The sequence below is a fragment of the Tamandua tetradactyla genome, chromosome 9 (assembly GCF_023851605.1).
Source record: "Tamandua tetradactyla isolate mTamTet1 chromosome 9, mTamTet1.pri, whole genome shotgun sequence".
In the NCBI taxonomy this organism is placed as follows: domain Eukaryota; kingdom Metazoa; phylum Chordata; class Mammalia; order Pilosa; family Myrmecophagidae; genus Tamandua; species Tamandua tetradactyla.
In genome coordinates, this window is record NC_135335.1 from 12,658,679 (window position 1) to 12,682,054 (window position 23,376).

The 23,376-nt window shown below is 44.9% G+C and overlaps 1 protein-coding gene and 2 pseudogenes across 1 annotated transcript in view; 2 read left to right on the top strand and 1 right to left on the bottom strand.

The window, feature by feature from the left end:
* Window positions 1-678: 678 nt before the first annotated feature.
* The window catches only part of LOC143646729 (mitogen-activated protein kinase kinase kinase 9-like), a 96,805-nt gene continuing 74,107 nt past the window's right edge, over window positions 679-23,376 (bottom strand). The window contains exon 8 of the mRNA XM_077115998.1: window positions 679-7,020. The gene's annotated coding sequence lies outside the window, so the exon portion shown is untranslated. The remainder of the gene's footprint in view (window positions 7,021-23,376) is intronic.
* Window positions 2,883-6,889, top strand: LOC143646727 (golgin subfamily A member 2 pseudogene; annotated as a pseudogene).
* LOC143646726 (muscleblind-like protein 3 pseudogene) lies at window positions 10,086-11,666 on the top strand (annotated as a pseudogene).

Genomic DNA, 23,376 nt, shown 5'->3' on the forward strand with positions numbered 1-23,376 from the left:
AGCTCAGATGCAGCTTCATTCAGTGTTTTAACAAGATTACTTTACAATTAGGTATTATTGTGCTGTCCATTTTTGAGTTTTTGTATCTAGTCCTGTTGCACAGTCTGTATCCCTTCAACTCCAATTGCCCATTATCTTACCCTGTTTCTACCTCCTGCTGGACTCTGTTACCAATGACATATTTCAAATTTATTCTCGAATGTCTGTTCACATCAGTGGGACCATACAGTATTTGTCCTTTAGTTTTTGGCTAGACTCACTCAGCATAATGTTCTCTAGGTCCATCCATATTACATGCTTCATAAGTTTATCCTGTCTTAAAGCTGCATAGTATTCCATTGTATGTATATACCACAGTTTGTTTAGCCACTCTTCTGTTGATGGAGATTTTGGCTGTTTCCATCTCTTTGCAATTGTAAATAACGCTGCTATAAACATTGGTGTGCAAATGTCCGTTTGTGTCTTTGCCCTTAAGTCCTTTGAGTAGATTCCCAGCAATGGTATTGCTGGGTCGTATGGCAATTCTATATTCAGCTTTTTGAGGAACCGCCAAACTGCCTTCCACAGTGGTTGCACCTTTTGACATTCCCACCAACAGTGGATAAGTGTGCCTCTTTCTCCGCATCCTCTCCAGCACTTGTCATTTTCTGTTTTGTTGATAATGGCCAACCTGTAAATATAAGAATCACTGCTGTCCCAGAGGGAGAGAGCTGAGTAAAGGGCTAGAAGGTTAGTCGAGGAGATAACGGGGGAAAGCACTCCAGTCCCTTACAAAGCACATAGATATGCAAAGAAAAGAAGCCCAACGAACCACAAAGAGGAGAAATCCAAATAAGCCTACTCCAAGACATATACTGGTCAGACTGTCAAATGCTGAAGAGAGGCAGAAAGTCCTGAAAGCAGCAAGAGAAATGTGACTTATCACATACAAGGGAAGACACACAAGACTGAGTTCAGGCTACCCCAGAGGCACCATGGAGGTGAGAAGGCAATGGTATAATATATTTATGATCCTGAAAGAGAAAGATTTTCCAGCCAAGAATTCTTTACCCAGCCCAGCTAAGCTGCACTTCAAAAGATGAGTGGATAAACGAAATGTGGTACATACATTTGATGGAGTATTATGAAGCAGTCAGATAAAATGATGTCCCAAGACATACGACAGGGTGGGCCACGGTGACTCAGTGGCAGAGTCCTCACCAGCCATGCCGGAGACCCGGGTTGGATTCCCAGCACCTGCCCATGCAAAAAGTAAAAACAAGAACAAAAACACATACGACAATGTGGATGAAACTTAAGGACATAATGTTGACTGAAAGAAGTCTGAGACAAAAGGACAGACACCATACGATTTTCTCATTATGGCTCTGATAAAGCCACCAGTGTTTTGGAGCAGCTGAAGGAAAAATCTGACATGAGGGCATGGTGGCCCATGAAAACTCTGGGACCTGTCCTGTAGCTGCTTGTTGAAGTGTGGTCTGAAATGATTGATTTTCCTTTCTTTGCTCTGTATATATATATATGCTATACTTTACAAAAGAAGATAAAAAACAATAACGCTAGGCAGCTATAGTGCCATTAGATAAAACAAATGACTGAAATCAAAAATTTGAAAATGTTTGTAACAAAGTCAGTACTACAGCCAACTTCATATCTGCAATCACTTTCTACTTGATATTTTGAGAATGTATAGTTTTCACTGTTCATCAAATGGGATCGAAGATAATGTATAATACTTAGAGTCTAAGAAACTTTGATATCTGTATCTATAGATTTTTCCTTCCTTGCTTTCATTTTACATTGGTTCGTGAAACTTACAGTGCAAACACAGGTTTTACAATCATTATTTGGATACTTGATTTAAATATGCCTAAGTTTAGGCTAATGAAGATATACATTCTTGGTGCTTCTGAGTGTATTGTTTGTTTCTTAACATTTCTTTTATAAATATCTGTATCACCTTTATTCTTAAAGGACACTTTTGTTGGATACAGAATTCTACATAGATGCTTCCTGTTTGGACAATGAAGAGTCCACTGTCCTTTGGTGTCTGTTGTTTTCTGCTGAAGGGTGAGCTGCCAGTTTCATTGTTCATTTTGCACTACTCTTCTTCCCCTGGAAGCTTTTCAGATTTCCTCTGTCTAAGTTTTCTGCAGCTCTACTATATAGCTAGGACTGGATTTTTATTTTAATTTTGGAATGAATGAATTCATTCAATGAATTCACTCATTCTCCGTTCCCACTCCCCGCCTACCTCCGGAGCCCAGAACGTGGTCCCCGTCTCGGGGAGGTCTGGGGTAGAGGAAGGTCCAGGGTGAGAGGCGGAGATGGGCCTCAGGGCTGTGGAGTAACTGACACCCTGCGTCAGAAATGAAGAGCCGCCAAGATGGGAACTGCAAGCACCCTGAGGGGAGCCCACCCGCGAGTGGGAGGAGGGAGCGGCTGTGCCCCGCCCCTGGGGGTGGGGGCTGACAGCTATTGGCCCCACCTCTCAGAGGTGGGCAGAGACAACGGTCCCGCCCCTCACCCCACAGTGGGTGGAGACGACTCTGCAGGTGGCCTTCATTGTGACCTCACACTCCAGGCCCCGCCCACAGCGCTCAGGCCCCGCCCCCTCTCCCTAGCCATCTTCTCATCGCCCAATAGGCTGGGAGAGTGAGGCCACGCCCACATTCCATGCAGCCTAGCAACTCCCTGGTCCCTCCCTCCCCTGGCTCGGTGCCACATCGCTGCGGTAGCTAGTGGATGCAGGTTCACAGTGGTTGCTGGATTAGATGATGGCGCTCCCAAGACCCTTTTCCCTGTCCGAGATGCCGGAAGAAGCCCGACGGCAGAAATTGGCGGCGCTCGGAAAATATTTCCGCGCGATTCCCTGTCCCGAGATGTCGGAAGAAACCTGACAGCAGAAATTGGCTAGGGCCAGAAAAATGTTACGTGAATTTCAGCTGAGAAACAATCTCCCCGTTCCACCAAGAGCCAAGAAGAAAAAAAAGACCAAAGTTGGCCCTGAAACACCAACATCTGGTGGCCACTCACCCGAGGATGCGCCCAAAGACCGCGCCACTCCTGCTTTGCCTGCCGATGACACCACCCCTCCTGCCAGTGCCCATCTCGCCTGTGCTAGTTCTCCATGTACTAGTGGCATGGCATCACCTGAGAACTATGATGCCGAAAGTAGTCCTCTTCCGTCGGAGGAAAGCAAGACCGTGTCATCTACCGAGAGCCTGCAACACGTTTCACGACCCCTTCACGGGCTCCTGCCTGTGTCCTCATCCAACATCAGTGGGAAGGACCAGACACCCTCAAATGACATGAAGAATCTGGAGAGCTGATACCAAGACCTATCACCAGGCCTGGAGCCCAGCAGTCCTACACACAATCAACTCACAAAGAAGATACAAGAGTTAAACCAAGAAAAACAAGATGCTTTGGATCAACTGGAGGTAGTCAAAAAAGAGTTCGAACAAAAGTTCATCAGGGAGCAAGGAGCTCTAATTCAACAGCTGCAAGAACACGCTCAGACAATTGGGATGCCAGCGTCTGAGAACTCTGAGTTACACACAGCCCTTATGCACACTCAACAGGCTCTCAGACAGAAAGCAGGAGAGGCAGAGGATCTTGGAAATCGTTTGCAGTCTTCAAGGCGACGTGTAAGTGAGCTGGAGCAGACACTGTGTGCTGTCTCTGCTCAGCAGAAGCAGGCAGACAAGACCAGCCAAGAGCTAACTGAAGAACATGAGAACCTGAAAGTAGAGCTCTGGACACAACGCAAAAGCAATGAGGCCCTGAAGCAACGTAACTCAGAATTAGAAGAGAAACTTCGGGTCCTGCTCACGGAAAAGTCAGCCATGCAGCGAGGGATGGACGAGCTGCACAAGAAGCTGCAGATGAGAGAACTTGCAAAACCGCCACCACTGCAACCTGGAGATCTTAACGACAACCAGCAGTCACGGCAGACCCTGGAGGAGCGGGCAACCCCACCCCAGAACACCCCAGCCGGGCCCTCCCAGATGGAACAGCGGCTGCAAGCCGAGGCTAGCGAGCTGCGGAAGAAACTAGAGCACCTAGCAGGGCAGCTGCAGGCCCAGGTGAAGGACAATGAGGGCCTAAGTCGTCTGAATCAGGAGCAGGAGCTGAGGCTGCTGCAGCTGGAGCGGGAAGCTGAGCTCTGGGAAGAGCAGGCGGCAGATCGCCAACACATCCTGGAGACCGTGGAGAGTGACCGCGTCACCATCAGCCGCGCTCTGTCCCAAAACCGTGAGCTCAAGGGGCAGCTGGAAGAACTGCAGAATGGCTTTATCAGGCTGAGCAATGAAAACATGGAGGTGACCAGTGCCCTGCATTCAGAACAGTATCTTAAGAAAGAGCTGGCCAAGAAGCTGGGAGAGCTGCAGGAACACCTGGAAGAACTCAAAGAGACGATGGAATTCAAGAGCAAAGAGGCTCAGGCTTTGCAAGACCAGCGTGACCAGTACCTCAGCCACCTGCAGCAGTCTACACTTGCCTGTCAGCAGCTCGTGGCTGCCTATCAGCAGCTAGCCACCGAGAGGGAGATGATGCAAAAGCAGTTAGTGCTGCAGACCCAGCGAGTGGAAAAGCTGCAGCACGAGGAAGTTCAGAGCAAGGCTACGGCTAAGATGATGTGCCAGGAATTGCAGGGGACTCCGTATCGCCTGGACGTTGCTAACCAACAGAACCAACAACTGCAGGCCCAGTTGGGCCTCATGACCCTGCCTGGGGAAGGAAGTGCCGTAGAGACCGAGCAAGCAGATGAAGACGAGCAGCATCCGCAGCTGAGCATCCCTGAAGACCTAGACAGTCGAGAGGCCATGGTGGCACCTTTGAAATCGGCCCTAGCTAGTGCGAAAGAAGAGGAGGCACGTCTTCGCAGGCAGCTGAAGGAGCAGAAGCTACGCTGCCGGCACCTGGCTTGTCAGGTGACCTCATCTCAGTGTGAGCCAGAGGCGTCCCCTCCCTCCGGGACCGGTGGGGAAAGTGTATCAGGGGACATTCATCAGGCTCTGCAAGGGGCTATGAAGAAGCTGCAGCACTGCTTTGCTGAAATTATGCAAGATCAACTAGATTTGAAGGATCGGATGGAAGAGCTGGAGCATCGCTGCCTGCAGCTATCTGGAGAGATAGACACAACTGCTGGGTGCGTTGCCCTCTACCAAAATCAGAGGGCAGTAATGAAGGAGCATCACTGTGTAAAGGAGGACATCAGCTGCTCAGCAAGTGACAAGGAAGACACGACGGTGAAACTGCCCGAGATGCAGGAGCTCAACAAAACACTTGTCGGTGAGGGCAAAGGACAGCACGGCATGTTTCTGCCAGCTGCCCAGAACCCTGCTGGTCAGGACACAACAGCGTCCCCAGCCCCCCAGGAGCTTGGAGCCGACAATGGACAGGACCTTTCCGAGGGGCACGTGGCAAATGATGTGGGATCTGTTCAGGGAGAGGCCCTCCAAGGCCAAACTGTTCCCGAGACTCCCACTGCCCAGCAGAAAATGCAACTGCTACGTGAGACGCAATACCCCCAAGATCACCATGGCCTGGGTGATAATCCCTGCATCCCCTTCTTCTACCAGGCTGAGAAGTATGAAGAAGCGAAGGTTCTGGTCATCTAAGCCTGTCTCTGGCCCCCCACTTTATCCCTAACACTCTTTCCCCAACCCCTTTCCTACCACCCTTTATCTCTAGAGTAGCAAAGCGAGGCCCTGAGGGGCTCCCTTCAGCCTCTTAGACCCCTCGCTACCTTGGCCAGGATAGGACCATGCTTTCATTTCTCCGCTATGAATATTTAATTCTAAGCAAATTGAAAGAAAGAAAAAGACAGAAAAATAAAAAATAGAAAAAAATGTTTTAAAAATGAAAGGAAAAAAACCTAAAAAGATGTATATAAAAGGAAGGCAGGACATTTTCTTGTAGAAACCTGCTTGATGACCTCAGGCCTTTGAATCTCCAGGTAGAAGAGCTATTGACGTGCAATTCAAGAATTAATGGGGATGAGCAGTAGGCTTCCTTCCACTGCAGAATGAGCATAATCTGTCTTTTTGGAATAAATGGAAGTCTTCAGCACATAAACTTTCATGCCCAGAACTACCAATTTGTCACCTTAGAACAAGGGACTCACCCAGCCCCTATTTAGAGGGGTGGATTCATTCTTTATCATCAGGGCCTCAGATGACCCCTCTCAGAGGCACCGGTGGGCACACTGGTGCTGTCTGCTTCAGCTTCCCTTTTGGGCAGTATTTACACATTTATTTAGGCAAGGGCATGGGCAGGTGGCAAGAGTGATGTCCCCTCAGAGCGTAAAGACTGCAACTGTGTGACACTGTGTATCTCCTGGAGGCAGGACAGCACCCTGTTTAATAGCGGAGGCTGGGGCTGGCTAATGGAGTGTGGTGCTTTATTGATATATGGGGAAACTTCTTCACTGATATATGGAAACTTCTTTATTGATATACGGAAAAGCACAGAGGAAGGAGGTGGGAATAGGGTCTGCACCCAAGTCAGAATAGCAACTCTATTTATTGAAACCTGGTACAGTACAGAAGAAAGAGGGGAAATAGGGTGTCTTACCCTAGTGATACTGATTACTTTCATTTCTATTTCACTTTTAATTCTCAATAAATAGGTTCTGCCCACAAAGAAATGTTAAGTGAACATGGAACGGATTTATCAACTTAATTTTTTTTTAAAGTTTGCCAATATGCTCCCTTCCCCATCCCGCCATCACACCCTCCCCCGGTAATCTGCAATCTGTTATCTCTGTGAATTTACCATTTCTAGTAAACACTTACAAGTATCATAACGTTTTTGTCCTCGTGTGTCTTCCTTGTCACACTGAACATGATATGTCAAGATTTTTCCATGTCGTAGCACATCTCATCACTTCATCTTTTCTCATGGCCAACGACATTCTGTTGTGTGCATGGACTCATTTTGCTGACCCATTCACTTGTGGATGGACATCTGTGCTCCACTTCTTGGCTATTGTGAATAATGCTGCCATAAACACTGGTGTTCAAGTGAAAAAATATATATTAAAAGGAACAAATCCTTTGCAGCAGTTTTGAATAAAAGATAGACTATAGGGTTTGGATTCGGGAGGGCAAAAAATGTCAAAAGTTGTCAAGCTTGAACGCCATGGTAAATAGGTTACTGGGACACAATAGTTGGTTCCTTATTTAACGGAAGTGACTGCAAAAAGTCTTCTAAATTAATGGATGATAAGGTCAACCTAAACCTCAACAAGGAATTTTATTCTGATATGGCACAGATCCTTTGTCTTCTAGTCAGAGTACTCAGAGCACTTTCCTCCCAGTCAAGAAAAGCTTATCATAACCTTCCATTAAGGTCAGACCAATCATCTGCATGATGGGAAAACTAAACTCCAGTTTTTAGGAATACACAGTTGGACGCAAAAATCTCTTGCAAAATATTGCAAACAAGCCTATCAGTTTTTTGGGTAGCATTGACTGCAACAAACAATTCCCTTTCACAACCTTCTCCAACTCTCCTTATCGATTCAGCTCTCGACTAACACATTGAAACCAGGCATTTACGAAACCACACTCCCTTAGACAAGCTCATCAACTGCTAGTCAGCATTGACCACCACAAACAAAGTTCACTTCAACACACTTCCTCAACTTTCCGTGTTCACCCATGGTTTGCCCTCCACATTCTCCAGTCAGAGCCACACCCCTTTCTTTAACAAAGCACATCCTGAAGACTTTACATACACACCTACCTCAAGCTGCCAAAAAGATCTTCAATACTGTCTTAAGACATCAGGGGGGCTCAAGGGCATTGGCCCCATGGAGCTCAAAGCTCAGGGGAAGGAAAGGGGCTTGCTAGGAGGCATGAGGGCCAAATACTTGGGTAGCTCTGCTCTGGGGTCTGGCAGGGTGGGGCAGAGTGGGGCAGAGGGAGCCTGAGGAGGAGCCGGAAAAGAGCCAGCAGCCCAGCTGTGCCCAGCAGAGGCCCAAAAGTCCTGGGAGAAACGTGAGCCCACTCACGGGGGAAATCAAGGCCGCCTCTGTATGTTTCCAGTCCCGTCCTGACCAAGCAGCCCAGGCAGAGGAGGCCAGGAGGCTTTAGGGACAGCACGTGCACAGAGTCCCTGACATTGAATTCACCCACTTCATCCTTCCCTTGCTGCAGTCCTTTCTCATGTCCTTTCCTCACCCTCTCCGCACTGGGCACCTGCCATGCTGTCCACTGCTGAGGAGCTGACGCTAGAGCCGGGTGCTGATAGCAAAGGGAGAGGGGCCCCACACATGTCCCCTCCCCACAGAGTCCCAGCCAAACACTGGCTCCTGTGCCAGGACTGCGTCGGGGTGCATGCGTAAGGAGCCAGGTCTCGGGGATGCTACGAGGCCACCAGTGGTGCCAGGTAGGGGACACAAGACAGGGGACTGAGAGCCTCAGCCCGTCTCCAGGGGCAGCAACGGGGGCGATGTCACGGGGTGTCCAAGTGCCCGAGAACACCCCCAGGGGCTGCATGGGTCACACGCAAGCTCTGCTGAGGCCTCTGGCCCCACAGCCATCACCGGACTACAGGGACAGTGCAGGGAGGGCTCACAGAGGCCCCTTTCCCGGGACACCAGTACAGCCCCCTGCCTGCTGCAGAAACGCATCCAACACGGCCCTGCCTCTTGGCCACAGCATCTCACAGAAGCCACCACGTTGGCTCCACGTTTGTTTAAGTGGTGGCAACAGCAGAGCTCACGGCTGTGGTGAAGAAACAGCACTTTTGCCGGTACCAACCGATAAGTAAGACCCCCAGACAGGAAGCAGCCTGCACAGGGACGCAACAGGGCTGTGCTGGACGTCAAGGGAAACGGCGGGGCCCAGGCAAATGTCAAGGGGATGCATTGGGGCTGTGCTGGACACCGGGGGAGACGATGGGGCGGTGCTGAACACCAAAGAACCATAACAGGGCCGTGCTGGACAGCAAAGGGACATGACGGGACTGTGCTGGACGCCAAGGGATGATGGGGCCATGCCAGGCACCAAAGGACACACCACGGGCATACCAGGCACCAAGGGGCACCGACAGAGATCAGGGATGGATGCTGAGGGACCTGAGAGATGGACACCAAGGGCCATGGGGCCGTGTTGGATGCTGAGGCAACAGACACATGGCAGGGAGCATGCTACTGCATCTAGGAACTGAAGTTTCCCCATGAAAGCTTCAGGCTGGTGGCAGGAGCTGCTTATTCTCTTAGACACGTTTGAAACTGTTCTCCGTAGCACAGCTTCTGAAGTAAAGTGCAGTAAAGCCTCCTGTAATATGATCAGAGCTGCTCAGGAATTCACCCAAAGAAACCCATCCCTGGAAAAGGAGGCAGGAAGGAGGCAGGAAGGAGGGGGGGAGAGAAAGGAAGTGGAAAAAATGTGACAGAAAATATCAAAAAACAAAACCAGGATTTCCAGAAGGATAAACTAATTGGGTAGATCGAGTTCACTCCTGCTCCGTGGAAAAGTTAGAGAAGGGACAGGAGGGTGGCTGAGGTGACGATTCAAGAGTACAACTGAAAACACATGGAATAAAAATAAACCATATGGGGAACAAATGTTAGAGCAAATTTAGATTGAAATGCTAATGACCAGTGAAAGGGAGGAGTAAGGTGCATGATACGTATGAATTTTTTTCTGTTGTCTTTTTATTTCTTTTTCTGAATTGATGCAAATATTCTAAGAAATGATCGTGCAATTATGTGATCATACTGGGAATTATTAATTATATATGCAGAATGGAATGATCATTAAAAAAAAAAAAAGAGACCTCCAGAGAATAAAGCCCGCGCCGCGCTCTCCTAGAGCCGTGCACGAGTGAACGAACCACACAAAGAATTACTTCACGACGAAACAGCGCCCAACAGGAAGAAAGTGCAGGCACTCGGAGCGTGATCAGGAGCGTGACTTTTTGGCGCTCTTTGGGAGCAGCGTGAGGGAGGCAGACTGCAGACTGAGTCACGGCGTGGTCGCCGGGGTCCGGGCAACATGCGGCCGGGGATTCCCGCCAGCCCCGCAGCCCCGAGTCAGAGCTGGGAGCAGCGCTCGCCGAGACAGTGTCGGTGTACTAGGGATAACTGCAAATACCTTCACCCTCCTCCACAACTAAAAGCACGGCTGGAGATTAATGGAAGAAACAATCTGATTCAACAGAAGACTGCCGCAACCATGTTCGCCCAACAGATGCTGCTTATGCTCCAAAATGCCCAGATGTCATCACTTGCTTCTTTTCCTATGAATCCAGCACTTCCGGCTAATCCTCCCATGGCTTTCGGTCCTCACTTACATCATCCTGGGACGAGCCTGATTCCTGCTGAACTTTTACCAAATACACCTCCTCTGGTTCCTGGAAACCCACCTCTCGCATTGCCGGGAGTTGCTGTTCCCAAACTGATGCGTTCAGATAAACTGGAGGTTTGCCGCGAATTTCAGCGTGGAAATTGTACCTGTGGTGAAAGTGATTGCCGCTATGCTCACCCTACAGATGTTTCTATGATTGAAGTAAGTGATAATACTGTGACCATCTGCATGGATTACATCAAAGGTCGATGCTGCCGGGAGAAATGCAAGTACTTCCATCCTCCTGCACATTTGCAAGCCAAACTCAAGGCAGCTCATCACCAGATGAACCACTCAGCTGCCGCTGCCATGGCCCTACACCCTGGTGCGCTTCAGCTGATTCCGAAGAGAGGGGCACTTGAAAAGACCAATGGTATCACCCCGGTCTTCAGCCCCAGTGTTTTCCACTGCCAGCAGCCACTGGCTAATCTGCCGCTCGTGCAGCCAATCCCGCAGGGGCTTCCGCAGCCAATCCCGCAGGGGCTCCCGCAGGCGCTTCCGCAACCAGCATTTATCCCGGCAGGGCCAATACTGTGCATGGCACCCACTCCAAGTATTGTGTCCATGATGCACGGTGCTACACCTACCACTGTGTCTGCAGCAACAACACCTGCCACCAGCGCCCCCTTCGCTCCAACAGCTACAGGCAATCAGATACCCCAATTATCAATAGATGAACTGAATAGCAGCATGTTTGTTTCACAGATGTAGAAGTTACCAGTAGAACATCGAGATACTGAACAGCAGAGTTTTGGAGTATCGGAATATCTCCATGAGAAGATCCATATGGCCTTTCTATATATATTCACGTATGTCTTCTTCTACCAACTCAACATTAAGTGTGGTGCAGTCAATATATTAAGCAAAGCAAAAATGCCAGCCAACAAATTCAAATTAAAACAAAGCACTAAAAAAATCCTACAGATGTTAAAACAAAATCGATAACTATCCATCTTTTCTTGTATTTATCAGGTAGAACACATCATAAAATGTTGTAATTTGTTACATTACCCTTTGTCATTTCCCAACAACTGTTATGCTCGTGCATCTCAACAGGGGATTGCTGTTGGTTTACTGTACATTCTTGGTAGATAAATGTTTGTCTTTATTTGAAGTGCTACCTTACTGTTTTGTTTACACAATAGTCTGTTGGATTGAATTAGAATGCATCAAATATATCCGATATCATTGTCCCCATTATTGTATTGTTAGGTTTTTACATACTGTAGTGTTTTTCTGCCTATGTGTGGTGTTTGATTTCAACTAAAACATTATATTATTGGGAAACAGAAATATGTGCTTCAAAAACATGACAGGTTAATGTTAATATGTTCTCTCTTAGGATATTTCTGTAGTTTTCCTGGGGCAGACATTTAAAATGCCTCACTTTTGAGTGTACAGAAAGCCTATTCATAAACACGCATGTGTAGAATTTGTATCTGCAGATTTGACCTCATACATAAGGTCCCAGTACTAGATTGTTGGCAAGTGAAATAATTAACTGCATAAAGCAGGGAGCTTCTTAAAACATTAACCTCTAATTTTACTCCTTTGTAGTAACTCCTTGAAAAACAAGAATTTACCTTTAAATCAATTGCTAAGCATTTATACTAAAAATGAGGTAAAGAGCCCATTGCAACTTTTTCTGGCTCAAGGATTCTATCTCCTAGACTGAGTGTCGAAAATGAGCCATTTGTCATCTTCAGCTGAGAAACCAGTATTTGGACGCTGAAAGGTATGTTAATTATAGGTTGTAAATGAAACAGAGATATGGGCATGGAGATGGTTTTTACAGATTGAAGAAAAGGGTGTAAAACCATTGCAATGTAACGTTTTACACAAGTGCCATTTCCAACTGCAAATGGCTCATCCTCTTTAGATTACGCTTTGAGTAATAAGTATGATGCAGTCTAGCAAAAGTCAGTCAGGATGAAAAAGAATTGATTCCACATGAGGCCTTTCCTCCCCAAAGTGGAGTCTTCACTATTGTGATTATAGGCATAGCTTGACTACAGGTTGGACAAAATGAGCAGGGGAGGGAGGCGTTTAAAATGATTCTTTGATTTATTCAAAATTTTGGGAAGGATGTCCACATTTGTCTTTAGCCTCAGTTCAACTGAGTTTCCAGTTTTGTTAAACATAGTAAAGGAGCAAATACCTAAGGTCAAATGTTTCCCCATCCAAACTTTTATAACATCAGAGTCTCTCAGATCATAACCAAGCCTCTTTTAGGCTGTTGAGATTCGTTTGTCCTTATATCCATTTGAAAATTAGAATATAGAGGCTCTTATATCCTTTTTAGACACAATGGCTACACTCCACAGTGCTGAACTGAACTCAAATGACTAATACTTATGAAATAATTTTATGACCAAGTCAAATGATAATTAATTCCTAGTAATTACTAAGGCATACCTCCTCTACTCTACTCAATAATTCAAGCCACTATTATGATACAGTGGAAACGTATTTTACATCAACTTAGAGTTAACGGTTTCCACTAAATACATACTGTCTCTCTGCAAAGTATAAAATCATCAAACAATATGTATAAAAGGTTTGTTTTTCTCCTTCATGAAAATGACGAACAGAGCAAAAAAAACTGCTGATTTAGGATACCTTAAGCTGGCTAGTAGTGCTCGAATCACAGAACAAATGCTACCAGCAGAGACCTTTTCACAGTGGATAAAACTGAGGCCGAAGGCCACCGAGTTAATTGGTGGCAGTTGGAACCAGAAATATCTCCTGACTCCCAGTTGTTCTACTATTTTACCTTGTTTGTGCCTCAGAACATTTGAGACTCCATCCCAAATCAGTTGATCCCGAGATCAATTTGACTCAAGATCCAAAAAGCAGAATTAGCTCTCTGGTAGTTGATATCCTACTGATCTTAACTATCAATCCAAATCGGGATCAAAAGTAAATTTTAAATGATCTTGCTGATATCTGTTAACTGTCATCCATGAACAGTATTGCCTGGAGTTAGAGAACTAAGAGGTGTCTTGATTTTTGCCTGTTGATTCTTTGAACTACTTAATTTGTTTTCCCAAAATTTTGTTAAAGAAAGGAGAGTATGCCTTTTGTAAAATATTTGTGTATGGAACCGAGTTTTCTATATCCTGTGCCAGTGCTCCCGAGAAGGGCAGATCTGATCACATAAGCCAGGAAGGATGCACCTGAAGTAGTCTGGATGTATTGTTTAAACGAGATGGGGATGTTTTCAGTGCTAAATGATTCTTTTGTGTAGTTCAGCATTTTGATACAGCGTCCCATCTTATTTAACTCTTTAAACTTCTGGCAAAGATGTACATAGATTTATAAAAACCTAGAGTAGAGCTGTTTTCATGTTGCTTTAAGCACTGGAAGACATTAAGAGATTTAGGGAAGTATATGCAGAGTAGTTGGATTTCTAGTGCCACAAACTTTATATATTGTTGGCATATTTAAAGTTGCTTTGCAAATAAACTTAAAGAAAGCTCAAAGCATTAAAGTTTTGATGAAGTTAAAAAGAATTTTGACAAAATGCAATTTTAAGATAGCACTCTTTAAACTAGCTGTGCAATGACTTATTCAAATTTTCTTTATTCAAGAAAAGAAGAAAGTCATTAGACTATAAATTTCCAGTTAAAAAGGCAAGTCACAAAACTAATCAGCGACTCTAAACCAAAATTTACTTGACGAATTGTATATATTAAATTCTAACCACTTTTGATTCTTAGTTAACAGTTTGTAAGTTTCCTAGTTTTCATGGGTCTCTATTCTTATTTACCCAAAGTTATTGTTTTGTCCATTTCCCTCAGGCTTTTGCAAAAATATGCAGGAATGCGGAAATGTGGATAAAACAAGTCATATATACAAAGAAACTAATCTAAAATTTATCATTTAAGATGACTTTAGCAGTATCAATTAAAAACACACACACACTGTGTGACCACAACATAAGAATATTTTAAAGAGGGCTTAAAATTAAAATTACATTAAATGGGTTCATAAAAGTGCCATTTAAATGCAGTATTTCCTTTTGCAATTGGAGCATGATTCCACAACCAGCTGTTGTATTTCATTTCACTTTTTTACCTTCGAGTCTAATCTGTGGTTAATTGTGATGTGGAAAGCCATCTTCTCTCCACTCCATCAGTCTCCACCATCCGTTTTTGAACATGCTAACGCACTTTGATCTTTCCCTAAGTGTTGACCTACACCACAGGCTGTGTTCCTTAACAGGGGAGCCTCAACTTACCACCTCCTCCCTGCCATAGCAGGAACACAGTGACATTAATCTTGACAATTTGAATCTGCTGTTAATGGCTTGACTGGTAAGCCTAGTGATATGTGAAATCAGGAATAACAGTGACCTTACATTTTATTAAATAAGAGAACAGGCCCATGTGTTATTTGAGATGTTCTATGGATTTTTAAATAATTCCCCTTTGGAGAGTGCAGATGAGAATGCTCTTAGATAAAATGCAGCCGCAAATTAACTGAATTCTTTTAGGCTGCAAGATAGGCTGTGATGCACAGAATCGTTAGTAAATGGAGTCTTCATTCTTTTGTCCCGTCTACATTTCACATCACAGATGTTGAAATAGATGTAGGTAAAATTTGTGAGAGGAAATTTGATTTCCTAATTCTGTTGAAGAGATTTCGTAATATAGTGGCCTGATTTTACCAAAACCTGTCGAAGGCGGTAGAGTAAACAATAAGAAAAAGTATAACAACTTCTTTGCAAATTTGGGCGATGGCCTAATCACACTGTAAATATGACTACAAATATAGGTTCTCAGCACCAACTTGCTAATTGGTGCCACTGTTTCCAGTTTTCTTATTGTTAGTTTTTAAGGTTTTTATTTTATTACTTTTTATATCTCTAGGAAACTAAAGAATTTAACTTGAAGGAGAGTTAGAGAACTTTTAAGTTTTTACTACATGTATTCAACCTGCCTAGATATGTTCTAAACTGACACTGAAGCATAAGACCTAGACTGCAGTCTATAACTGTTCTTTACAGTTCACAGTTTAAGAACAAATTTAACTTTATATACAAATAATAATTAATACTTAACTAATTATCTTTAGTCGTTGCTTTGGCAACGAAACTACAACATGGCTACCTTTAGACACATTTTGTGTGTGTGAAAATCTTACTTGTAAACTATACATGGATTGTGACAGTATGAGCTTGTAGAAAATACAGCTCAAAACTCAATGTGGATGTGGTTGTTTTTTTGTTTTTTTTTTTTAATCCCAAAGTCCCATGTGAAAGTTGAATTTGTGTCCTGTGCGACTTTTTGCTCAAAAAGTTTACAACACATGGATTCTAGAGTCAGGTTTTATAGCTTATAGAATTTGTTGTGTGGATAGGGTTATTCCACAGTATTTAGACTTCAAACCACAATCGCTGCATTTATAATACATTACCTGACCTGTTTTGTGCATTTATTTATTCAAAATTACTCTACTTAAATGGCATAGCTAGAGCTGGAAAAATTCTGGTTTCTGGAATTATATATGTATTCGGATATATCTAAGTGAAGATTAAAGCACGACCAAAGTATATTTTGAAATTAATTCATAATTGTAAATTCACACATAAGGATACTGTGGAATGACCCCATAACAGTGTTTAAGAGACATATGCTGCAGTTAACTGATTGTCTCAGGGTGCGAATGTGTGAGACACATCTTTTTTGCACTTATGTACATAGTCCATGAAAGCAATCCTTGGAGCTTTCTTTGAATATAAGAAGTCTGTGATAGTAGTGGAAAAGTTTCTAAGAGAGAATTATTTCTAAGACTTTGAGAAGGAGGGGATTTTGCTAAAAGACTTAACTAAAGCATGATGTAGCTTTGCTGTTGTGGGTGATTTCTAGTTTGCTATAGACACCAAAAGACAAGACTGGTAACAGGCAACAGGTCAACTTCAGTTTACAGCACTGAACAAGAGTAACAGTACTTCGCCATTTAGTAAGACCACTAGCAAAGATTTTTTTTTTTTGCATTTTAAAATTATTCCCCACTCTAAATACTTATACATACACACATACACACATCAGGCATGTTTCTGGCTAAGGTTTTCTTTTTTCAGAGTTTACAAGCAGTAGAATATCCTGTGAATCACAAGACAGATATTCCCTTTAAGATCGACTCAGATTTAAACTTTCACAGAAAATTATATACAGAGAGTGACAAATAGTTAACCCTGACCACTCACTTCAGATCCAGAACCCAAAACCAAGGTAGGAACCATTGAAAGATTTCATATTAATAGCTAAGTCTGGTCAGCATGGAGCATATCATTCCCTTTAAGAAAGGGAAAAAAGGCTCCTGGCGTAACTTTATAAATGGCTTTATTTACATTGAACCTGTTCAGTGGATACTGTTTTCTGACATAACTTAACCAGATTAGAAAGTGCATCACTGCTGCACCACTTCAGCCTCCCACAGTTTCTTGAACTAAACAGAAGAGAACCAGTCAAAACCTTAGATGACATAGGAGCTAGAAGAGAGTGTTTCAAGGAGACCATCTCTGCCTATTGTGGCTCCCACATCACCTGCAGACCTCCATTTAACATTTGTGTTGCCCTCAGATAATGAGGCCTAGAGAGGCTTAAGGTTAGAAAAATTTATGGATCCATCATTGTCCTCTCAGGTACTTTGAATCCTTTATATCTTGCTCAGGAGAAGGAGCTCATCCTGGATTTGGGGGAGTTGATACTAGTGTCTCTCTCCATTTTGATTTCTCTCACTACAGAGACAGGAAAACAAACCAAAGCCAAAAAGCATTGCAAGCCTTACAGTTGTCCAATAGCTCAGGGCCAAGTTGGCTGGAAATTCCTTTTATTTTTTTCACCTTAGCCATAATCACATAGAGTCAGCCATACAATAGCCCCACCATCAGATTCAGCATTCCCCTTGATATAAAACACAGGTATTCATTCATTCTATAGTTAGAAATTCCAACTTTAGCTTTATTAGCAGTATATTTTCCCAGTTTTAACCTGTGTCCTTGTGTGATATTTCCTTAAAAATCTAAAAGTCACAAGAATATGTTTTCATGAGGTCAGTAGAGATATTGGAAGATTTTACATCAGAAAGATCCATCTATAAAAGAGTAGGAATGAACCTGGAACCTAGATAACTATTGATACTCTAGCATATTCATCTTAATCTTTAGAAATTCTAATATGCAATTTAAAATTATCATTTTGGTTCTCAAAAGATATCTAGTGAATTGATGGCATGGTGTGCAGGCTGACAGCCACTGCATCACACGCTTTGGAGCTCAGCACTCTGTGGCTGCATTTGCAAAAGTAAAATAAGTTAAAGAATGAGGCATAACTGAGAATGTGTACAATTGAGGCAAAAAAAAAAAGGACCTCTACGATTAATTCCAGAAGAGGGATTAATTTGATTAATTCATAAAGTTTCCAGACTCTCTACTATACTTGTCTGTAAGACACTCACCCATCCATACTTAAAAACAGGATTATTCCAGAAAAAAATTTAACTTTGAATAGAACTCATCCTCAATTATGTACACCTAGAAGGAAAACAAATATTTCACTGTGAAATAAGTCACTGCTCTTTGCAGATACTGCAAAAATCTTTGCTAGTGATCTTCTACATCATATTACTTTAATCTTAAAAATACCTCTGTTACAAGGTCTAAAAGTAACACCACAATTAAGCAGTGCTTTCTTTCTCCCAAAACACACAACTTAAAGAGTTATCTGTCACAGAACTGCATGGTTCCAAACCTTTATTTCTATATACAGATGCTATTAGTGATGGAAACCAAATCATTTTGTTGCTATGTCTTTTCTGTCTAGCAGTTGAGAGGATGATATGACCATCAGCTATTGGATTCTGGACTTTTCCTTTTCAAAACAAGTTTCCTTTTAAAACTATTGCTGTTGCTTTAATTGTTAAAAATGAACCATTTGTTATTATGCCCCCAGACTACAGTCAATTCAATTACAGTTTACAAAAGGATGCTCCTAAAGATATTCTTTTTTAAGGGCTAACTTTATACATTCCTATAATAACAATCCAGATGATGATGTAGAAAATGGAAGCACATATTTTGGGCAGAAGAAAATGTTGATTTAAAAATACCTGTATATAAGAAAAACTATTAGCCCTATGCAACAATTACAGATTTAAATAATGATCAGAATAGTTCATGAATATAGACTGTTTCCATAATATTTTGCCTCCAAAATGCAATAGGTCATTCCCTCAACTGCTCTCAGTAGGGCAGATGCTTTGTTTTGCTTTTTGGTTTGGCCAATTTATAGTGCTGTAGTGCCTGTTTGTGCTTATAATTGTACTTTATGCAGCTCATTTTAATATACTAGTTCTATGTTGGTTATTTTTTTGGTTCATTTAATAAAATGTGTAAATTTCTTGGTTATGTCTTTTTTTTATGAATCCATATTCAAACATTAGGAGTTTACTTAAAAGCTGTTGATGTGCTAGTATATTAATTCTAATCTTTAGGAATTCTAATATAAAATTTTAAAATGTGATTTGGTTCATTGTTTTCATACATAGAATAAATTTCTTTCCAAAAAGAAAAAAAAAAAGAGTGCAACTGACATGGGAGAGCCTATTGCACCACATACGGAGGGCCCTGGTTGCAGAGGACGACGAGCTGAGTGGCAGAAAGCTGCAGCATGGCACAGTAGCATGGGGCCCACAGGAGAGCATGGATGGAAGCCAAGGAGAAGGAAGTAAGCCGGGGGTGTGCCTTGAATGCGTTACCCTCACCATAACAGCCCGTGACCCCATGACTCACACCACAACTCATGCACGAGAACCCCACCACCATCTCCCATTCCCACACTCCAAGCAACCCTTCCCCAACAAGCCCCAGCGCCTTCATACCAGGGCAACATCTGCCTCCCTGCCCATTGTGTTGCAGAGCCTCACCCCACGGCCCCCGACCTCGGCGCATCACTTTATGGCTCTCCTATACATCTGCAAGCACACAGCCCTCTGTCGTGCTCCCCAGCTCTGGGAAAGCACACAGCACACCCCGGTCACACCTAACCCCAGCCCACAGAACCATAATGCAGGCCTGCTGCCACAGCTCTACACGTGCACACAAATGGTCCCACGTCCTCGACCTCTGCACACCAGGGTACTGCCACCCACATCTGCGCACCCACACAGCTACATCTGCCCTGGATGCTGGGCACCCACGTTCGCAAGTATCAGCTTAATATCCACAAACTGTACCTATACCTGCCTTGAAACAAATCACCACACTGACTGCTCCACCCCATACCCTGCTCCCTGCTCTACAACCATCCCGCAAACACAGACTACTGAAAAAAGTCAAGCCCCAAAGTAAATCAAGGTATTTACATGCAATGAAAACAGCAGAGGATCACTAAGAATACCACAAGGCACACAGATATAGGCCAACCTGACGGCCAGATTAACACACCAGAGGAATGTGTTAACACAGACATTCCAACAACTCATCAAACATCTTCGCAAGGCTCTACCTAATAAGTGGGAGAGCAAATGACATAAAGGACAGCAAGAAGACAGTAGAAGACCATAGAGAGGAATTTGAAAGATACATAGAAAAACAGCAGATATCACAGAGATTAAAGGCTCTGTTGACCAAATAAAAAACATAGGAGAGGCACACAGCACCAGGTTTGAAGAGACAGAAGAAAGAATGAGTGATCGAGAGGACAGGATAACTGATTTCAAACACTCAAAACAGCAAATGGCAAAACAATGGGAAAATTTGAATTGGATCACAGGAAAATGAGGGAAAAAACAAAGCCCTCAAATATAAGAACCATCGGTTTCGAGAAAGAGAAGAGAGGGGTAAAGGGCTAGGAAGAGTAGCCGAGAATAGAATGGGGGAAAACCTCCCAACCCTAATAAAGGACATAAATATATAAGTCAAAGAAGCCCAATGAACTCCAAACAGAATAAATCCAAATACGCCTTCCCCAAGATATACACTAAGCAGTCTGTCAAATGAGGAAGAGAAGCAGAAAATTCTGAAAGTCGCAAGAATTTCCCTTGCGAACAATCTACTCCACGCAAGGGAAGCCACATAAGACTGAGTTCAGACTACTCAGCTAGCACCACGGAGGCAGGAAGGCAGTGGGACGATATACTTAAGATCCTGAAAGAGATCATTCAGGGGGCTGTGTCCTGCCTGGGGTGGGCAGGGGACAGTGTCCTGCCAGGTGTGGGCAGGCGGCTGTGTCCTACCGGGTGTGGGTAGGGCACTGTGTCTGGGGTTTCTGCACCTGCACCCTGCCAGGAAAGCCAGCATCAGGGTGTAAGTAACAGGAGGAGGGCGGGGACTGTCTGCCGTACCGTCCTGGGTGGCAGGGCCAATGTCCACACCCAGCTGCCCATGCCCACCTGACCAGGATGGAGCCCACGTGCCTAGGACTGTGTCTACGTGTCCGCACCCACATGCCCTGGATAGCGTCCCCGCCAGCTGTGCCGACCTGCTCCAGTCCACGTCATGAAAAGGTCAAACTCCTGTGCCGGGGTCACTGCAAACAATCCACACCCAACACAGGGCCCACCAGGTCCCCACCTCCCAGACCTCGACGCCATTCAGGGAAGCCCAAGGCACGTGGAAGGCCACCCCTGCACTGCTCACCGCAGCAGATCAGCCAGAGCTGGAGCCCAAAGATCTAGAACCATCAACAGTTTACAAACAGAAACAAGAGAACCAGTTTGCAGATACATAAATACAACACTAAAAATGGGCTTTCATAACTGTTACATTTCTGGTGAGGAAAAAATAGCTGACACCCAGCGGGTGCAGAGAAGCCACAGGGCTGGGGAAGCCGCCCTTGGGTGCGAACCCCTCGCTCATCCTTCCTTTCCCAGCTGCTGCTTTTCAGCCACGACCCCGCACTGCCGGACACCGAGCCCTGCGGGGGAGCTGCGTGGCGGGGGATGCCGGGGGCTCCGACTCCCTCCGGTTCCAACAATCACCCCTTTGGGGCAGTGAAAATATTCCTTTATTAGGGGTTTCTGCCGTAAGAAACAAACCAGCACAAATGCCAAGGCTGGGGTGGGCTCTGAAGGCCGGCCTTCCTCCTAGCACTTTTCTGTTCAGAAGCTAAATCCAGAGGTCTGCCCAGGCTGGGGCAAGAACTGTGGGACCAGAAGCCACAGTGCACCCTGCACTCCTGCCTGCCCCCACAGTTGGCTTCGGAGAATCCACAGCCGGGAGCTCCCATGGGGAACCCAGAAGCCAGTCCACCTGCTCTCCCTGCACACAGAGACCCCTGAGCTGGTGCCCAGAGCCTACCATGCCCCTCTGCCTACAGAGGCCCGTAGGCCTAGGAGTGCCCAGATGGGGAGGCAGGGAAGGGGCAGTGAGCCACGCTGAGCCGCATCACAACCCACCGAGTGCCAGGCCCGGCCGCGCTAATGACATCAAGGTGAGCAAGAAGACACTAGAAGAGCATAAAGCAGAGTTTGAAAGAATCAACAGAAAAACAACAGATCTCACAGAGATAAAAGATACTGTTGACTAAATTAAAAATATCCTGGAGACACACGACAGCAGCTTTGAAGAGGTAGAAGAAAAAGCAAGCTAGAAGAAAGGACCGTGGCACCTAAATGCACAAAAGAACTAGTGGCCAAAAAAGACAGAAACACCGGAACGGGATCTCAAGGAAACGAACAGCACAAAGCACGTAAATATAAGAATCACTGCTGTCCCAGAGGGAGAAGAGCTGAGTAAAGGGCCAGAAGGTTAGTCAAGGAGATAACGGGGGAAAGCACTCCAACCCTTACAAAGCACATAGATATGCAAAGAAAAGAAGCCCAACGAACCACAAAGAGGATAAATCCAAGTAAGCCTACTCCAAGACATATACTGGTCAGACTGTCAAATACTGAAGAGAGGCAGAAAGTCCTGAAAGCAGCAAGAGAAATGTGACTTATCACATACAAGGGAAGACACAGAAGACTGAGTTCAGACTACCCCAGAGGCACCATGGAGGTGAGAAGGCAATGGTATAATATATTTATGATCCTGAAAGAGAAAGATTTTCCAGCCAAGAATTCTTTACAAAACAGCAAATGGCAAAACAATGGGAAAATTTGAATTGGATCACAGGAAAATGAGGGAAAAAACAAAGCCCTCAAATATAAGAATCATTGGTTTCGAGAAAGAGAAGAGAGGGGGTAAAGGGCTAGGAAGAGTAGCCGAGAATAGAATGGGGGAAAACCTCCCAACCCTAATAAAGGACATAAATATATAAGTCAAAGAAGCCCAATGAACTCCAAACAGAATAAATCCAAATACGCCTTCCCCAAGATATACACTAAGCAGTCTGTCAAATGAGGAAGAAAAGCAGAAAATTCTGAAAGTCGCAAGAATTTCTCTTGCGAACAATCTACTACACACAAGGGAAGCCACATAAGACTGAGTTCAGACTACTCAGCTAGCACCACGCAGGCAGGAAGGACGATATACTTAAGATCCTGAAAGAGATCATTCAGGGGGCTGTGTCCTGCCTGGGGTGGGCAGGGGACAGTGTCCGGCCAGGTGTGGGCAGGCGGCTGTGTCCTACCGGGTGTGGGTAGGGGGCTGTGTCTGGGGTTCCTCCACCTGCACCCTGCCAGGAAAGCCAGCATCAGTGTGTAAGTAACAGGAGGAGGGCGGGGACTGTCTGCCGTACTGTCCTGGGTGGCAGGGCCAATGTCCACACCCAGCTGCCCATGCCCACCTGACCAGGATGGAGCCCACGTGCCTAGGACTGTGTCTATGTGTCTGCACCCACATGCCCTGGAAAGCGTCCCCACCAGGTGTGCCAACCTGCTCGAATCCACGTCATGAAAAGGTCAAATTCCTGCGCCGAGGTCACTACAAACCATCCACACCCAACACAGGGCCCACCAGGTCCCCACCTCCCAGACCTCGACGCCATTCAGGGAAGCCCAAGCCCACATGGCCGACACATGGAAGGCCACCCCTGCACTGGTCACCGCAGGTCAGCCAGAGCTG